Source organism: Benincasa hispida, chromosome 6, assembly GCF_009727055.1.
Source record: "Benincasa hispida cultivar B227 chromosome 6, ASM972705v1, whole genome shotgun sequence".
Lineage (NCBI taxonomy): Eukaryota > Viridiplantae > Streptophyta > Magnoliopsida > Cucurbitales > Cucurbitaceae > Benincasa > Benincasa hispida.
Window position 1 is genome coordinate 723409 of NC_052354.1, and position 6027 is coordinate 729435.

A 6027-nucleotide genomic window follows, 5' to 3' on the forward strand; every position below is an offset into this window, starting at 1 on the left:
CATATCATATTTTTATCCTATAGTTTTTATACCATATATCTACATAGTATTTCTCCTCTACTTGATATAAATCATATTTATATCTAATTTCCTCCAATATAATGTATCTCATACATTTAGCCAATTATATCATATATAATTAACCAGTCCAATTATATCATATATAATCGAACTTCCTCTTGTCAATTTGAACATTTCAAATTAACCCAAATACTGGTTCTCGACTTTATCCAAGCTACCCAGAGGACCTAATGAACCTGTGGCTCGAAGCTCCAACGGTACGTGAATAGCTAACTAAACTCTTTAGCCACGAGATCCACCATCCATTAACTGTCATGCATTTCACTAAAGACCAACAACTGAACTCTTCTTACCACAGATATATTTCTGTGTCCATCGAATATAACCAATCATGAGTACATGACCCTTCACAGATGCTCGTAAGTACAGATGAGCCAATTTATCGTTTTTCCCCTGTAGTTATATCTCACTCTTTAAGTACCACTGGTTCCTCTAATGAAAAATACAACATAGTCCTACATGTGTGAACACCTCTGGGGCAAAGAGAAGGTATGTGGACCACTCGTTCAAGCCCCGGAATCAGCCCTTAAGGGAGCCATCAATCTACTTACCCCTGTCTCGGGGAAGGAGTGAATTCCATCTTGTGTAGTTGAGTTCCCAACTTTCAAATCAGACGGGTCCCAAAATGGTAGGTTTGAATCGGCGACCTGGCCACTCGCACCCATACAAATCAAAGGACCGCCCTCAATGGTAGGAGTTCCCAACTCACTTAAGATTGAGATCATGCTAACTATAGTCATCCTAGTGAAGTGAAGTCTCTGTCATGAACGGTGTTATATAACGAGACGTTAACACTTCGTGGTCAAGTCTTATACAAACTCTTTGTATAGGACGCCCCCGCTCGCATATCCCCAACACGAATGATCAGGATCAGACCATCTGTGACAAGTCACAACATTTGTGACCATTCCACAAAGCGGGCCGCATCCGTAGCGTTACCAGGATAAGGTTTCCCTCCTATATCCATATACTACAGTCCATTTTGGTTATCACTCAAGACATGATCCACTTGTATGTCACCACATACATGCTTGAGTCACATACAGATAACCAGGGATTTTATGTTTATTGGTTTGTGGTAAAGCAAATAAAATAAGTGACTGAGCAAAAAATCAAGATGTGAAGTAAATATCATATATTAACAACACAAGCGTTCGTACAAACTGTTTACAAACTATAGGGCACGATACTTTAGAGCATCAACCCCAACAATCTCCCACTTTTCCTAAAGCGAACTTAGTACAAAACAATAAACTAGGGCATAAAAGCCCAGTACAAGAAAATCTCCCACTTGCCTTAATCCAACCGCTAGCGATCCTGTAGACCTATGCTCTGTAGGTGACCCTCAAACACTGTAGCCGTGAAAGCCTTCGTAAACGAGTCAGCAACATTTAAATGGCCTGGGTTAGACTAATATGTCTCATCTCTTCAACCTCTTGAGGCGTCTTAGGACACAGATCCTTAGACAAACTGACTTCATGCCTAAATGGTAGTATGCCCCTCTAGAGTCCTGCATCGAGTACTTAAGCAACATCTTGTCAATGTACGATGCCTGAGACAATGCTAACACTTTGTTCTTACGATCCTGAAAGATCTGTATACCTAGAACAAACTGAGCCTCTCCCAAATCTTTCATTTGGAATTGGGTCGCTAGCCAGTTCTTAACTGTAGTCAGTAGACCTACATCATTCATGAGTAGGATATCGTCTACGTACAACACTAAGGAGACTACTGAAGCGTTGATGATCTTCTTGTAACACAAGGTCATCAACATCGCATCCCGATCAACATCCTCATTGCCTTCTATAGCAACAGATCCTCAACGTTGTTACCATTATAAGGATTTCCGTGAAACCCAGGATAGCGAATGGGTGGTTCGCAACCCTCCACTACGTCAAGGTTCCTCAACTCTGAGGTGGAAACGACTTGGATGAACTCCCATCAACAACTTTTGTTGATGTAGCAGGCTCTTTAACAACTCTTGTTAAAGTTTCAGTAGTTTCATTGGAAAGCTCATGCAACACGACTTTGCTTCGTGGACTGTGCTCCCTTATATGATCATCCTCCAAGAAAGTAGCGTTTGTTGAAACAAACACCCTATTTTCCATCGGATCATAAAAATAACCCCCTCGTGTACCTTTGGGGCAGCCTACAAAGAGACATAACCTTGACTGTGGTTCCAACTTCTTGGGATTATCCTCAAGCACATGTGCAGGGCAACCTCAAATGCAGAAGTGACGTAAACTAGCTTTACACCCATTCCATAACTCCAAAAGTGTTCTTGTAACACTCTTAGAGGGAACACAGTTGAGTATGTACAGCGTAGTCTCCACTGCGAAACACCAAAACAAGTTCGGTAAGGAAGCGTAACTCAACATCGAGCGAACCATGTCTAACAAAGTCCTATTTCTCCTCTCCGCTACACCATTTTGCTGAAGTGTACCTGGCGCTGAGAGTTGGAAAATGATTCCATGTTCTATCAAATAGTCTGGGAATGTCGAGTCCAAAATCTCTCCACCTCGATCCGATCGAAGTGTTTTAATCTGTCTATCTAATGCATTTTCAACTTCAGCCTTGAACTCTTTGAACTTTTTAAAGGATTCAAACTTCCGTTGCATAAGATAAACATACCCGTACCTGGAGTAATCATCAGTAAAACTAATAAAATACTTATAGCCACCTCGGGCTTGCACATTCATAGGACCACAAAGGTCAGAATGTACTAACTCAAGAGGCTTCTTGGCTCCATAAACTTTTCCAGTAAAAGGTCGTTTGGTCATCTTACCCTCAAGGCAAGATTCGCACACAGGTAAAGAATTTTCTTCTAACTCACATAGAAGTCCATTCTTCACCAATCTCTCATTCCTATTGAGATTGATGTTCCCTAAACGTAGATGTCAAAGTTGGACATTTTCTTTTGGAGAAATTTGTCGACGTTTTGATTGAGTTACAACAGTTCTGAACATTTGAGTATTATGGAGGGAATTATTGGCTAACGTCCTTAGCACATATAAATTTGATTCCATATTTTTTGTGCAAATAAATACACCATCTTTATGAATAAATGCTTTATTCACATTAAAAGAGACAGTATATTTACATTGCAATAAACACTTTACAGAAATAAGGTTCCTTTTTAGTTCAGGAACAATATATACATCATTTAAAACAAGAAACCTATTGTGTAAAGCTAACTGGAGACCTCCCACTGCCACAGCTTAGACGAAGTGCCCGGTGCCTACTCGGATCGTCATCTCATCAGCCTTCAGCTGCCGCCAAGATCTAATCCCCTGAAAAGAAGAACAAACATGGTTAGTAGCGCCTGAATCAATTATCTAGGCAGAATCATCATTCTCCACTAAACAAATTTCAAGCATAAGTAAATCACATTTACCTTTATCGGCCTTGGCATTAGCCTTGGCTACTTTCTTCTCTTTCAGATACCAAGGACAGTTCCTCTTCCAGTGTTCATCTTGGTTGTAGTGGAAACACTTTCCCTTAGCAACTTGTGGACGCCTACTTGGGGCGACAGTCGGTGGGTTAGTAGACGCCTTCACTTTTCCCTTACCACCCTTCTTCTTTTTTCCCTTTGCAGAGTTAGAAGCAGAAGGTGCAGACTTCGTTCCTGAGGTCGAACCTTTATAGAACGTCCTGGAGGATGAAGCAACATTTGCCTCACCCTTCTGCCTCTCCTTACTTTTCAGTAAAGATTGGTATGTTTACAACTCGTTGAGGAGAGTTGTAAGGTTATATTTCACTTTGTTAAGAATCACATTGCTAACAAAGTGCAAGAAGCTCTCCGGCAAAGAATGCAAGATTATGCTAACCTGGCTGCTCTCATCGATGGTAGACCCATTCAACTCCGCCACATTAAAGTGGACCATCATATTTAGCACATGTTCACGAACAGAGGTGACTTCTTGCATTTTGGAGGTGAATATGTATTTAAGAGCCTCATGCATAAGCTGTTTAGACGGTTATCCAAACATCCCCCACAGGGACTCCATGATCTCACGCGATGAGACCATAGGCTCATATTTCTTGGCCAAGACTTCAGAAAGACTTGCCAAGATGTAGGCTCGGGCCTTCTCATTCACCCTTGTCCATTGCTCGTATGCCTCTCGAACATTTTAAGTGGCATTAGAAGTTGGAATAGGAGGACAAGCCTCTGTGAGATTGAACATGAGATCCTCGATGATTAGTATCGTCATGATCATGTGTTTCCATATTGCGAAATTATCGTTAGTTTTTCGACGTTTAACAACGATAACGTGGTAGTTGCTATTTTGAAAATGTTACTGAAAATACGAACAAAACTTTATTAGATTTTACTAAACCACTTTTAAACCAATCAGTTTTGAAAAACAGTTTCAAGTACTCTAAGTTATAGTCTTTTATTTTGCAATGATGCCCTAGTGAGGCAGGACAAACGCCACCGGTGGGGTGATCAGTTGCCTTTTCACTGGGATGAGACATTCTCAACCATTAGGCAAAATCAACTCTTGGAACTGAATCTAACAGCCACCATTTTTCGGTCCAAAATCGTTAACTTTTAATTATTCCACATAAGTGTAACCCCTCGCTTTCGGTGCCAGAGTCCCGCCCTAATGCGCTTACCGTAGGGAAAAAACAGATTAGGACAAAAGACTAAGTTACCTTATCCTCTTACAGGAGATCAAATTAAGAAATGTGCAAAACTGCCATCCTTTAAGGGGACACTCCCAGGGTGCATCGAGGCGATACGCAGTAACTTTATTCAACCTAACGAGGGAGACCGAGGGATATGCTGTCGCACTTCCCACTCCCACTTACTATGAACACTCTCTCCATCCACCTTGATATTGACCTACCAAAATACCATCCGTTGGGGGGACACACCAAAGGTGCTGCGAGGCCGAGGATAGATCTCACGGTGTGGACTATTTAGAAGAAACGTGAAAGGTTTAAGTGAAGTATCTTATGCCCCAAGTACCTCCCACTAAATGTTCTACCTAGGGGTTCATTAACCTAGACAATCCGACTACTAATTTTAGTCCAAGTCGTCTTTTTAAACTTTGCTCATAAACAACGTTTGTCTATGAAATATAAACAAGTTTAAGTAGTCATATTTAAACACTTTAATGGACTGTTCTTAACTTGCATGCATGCATCAAATCTATCTAATTCACTTTTTCAAGTAAGTTCCCAGGTAGGGGTGTTACGTTTCCATCAACTTAAATACCTCAGCCTAGATAGAACCCGCTTTAGACAAAAGGTCCCTTATAGATAGATTTACTACACTTTAACCTTTTGTTAGCCAATTTAATCCTATTAGACTGATTAAAAGATTAAAGCCTTAGGGTTGCTAATCGTATTAGAATCGTGATCTTTGGTCTATGTGATCCAAGTTTTAAACACTTTAAAACCATGAATTAAACCTAAGTGAGCATGCATGTCTTTCTTATTCCTTTTATTTCTAATTTCTCTTTAACTTTTAAAAAGAAACAACTAAAAAACATTGTGCACAACGAGACGTTTATAACATTTATAAATTAACCTATGTGTCATGCTTCATGCAATGTCCGGTCATTACTATATATAACTTTTAAATATAACGCGTAACAACCAAGCAAACATGCTATCATTTACTCTTATACTATAATAATTATAATATAAAGATAATGCATGTCAATGCTTTTTATGCATGCATAAATATAACTCTTATATTATATGCATGAGCATGCTCTTACATAATTAAATCGCTTCTCTAAATTATAGCAATTATAATAAAGAGATGATGCATGACCATTACATAATATAAGGTAGGATTTACTATATGTGCATACCATATGACATATAAAGACATACATTGCATGTAATAAACAAAGGATTAATGGACTGGGATGAGCCTTTACAAAAATCAGAATGAAAAAAACCTATCTATTACATTTTCCATCGAGCAAACCG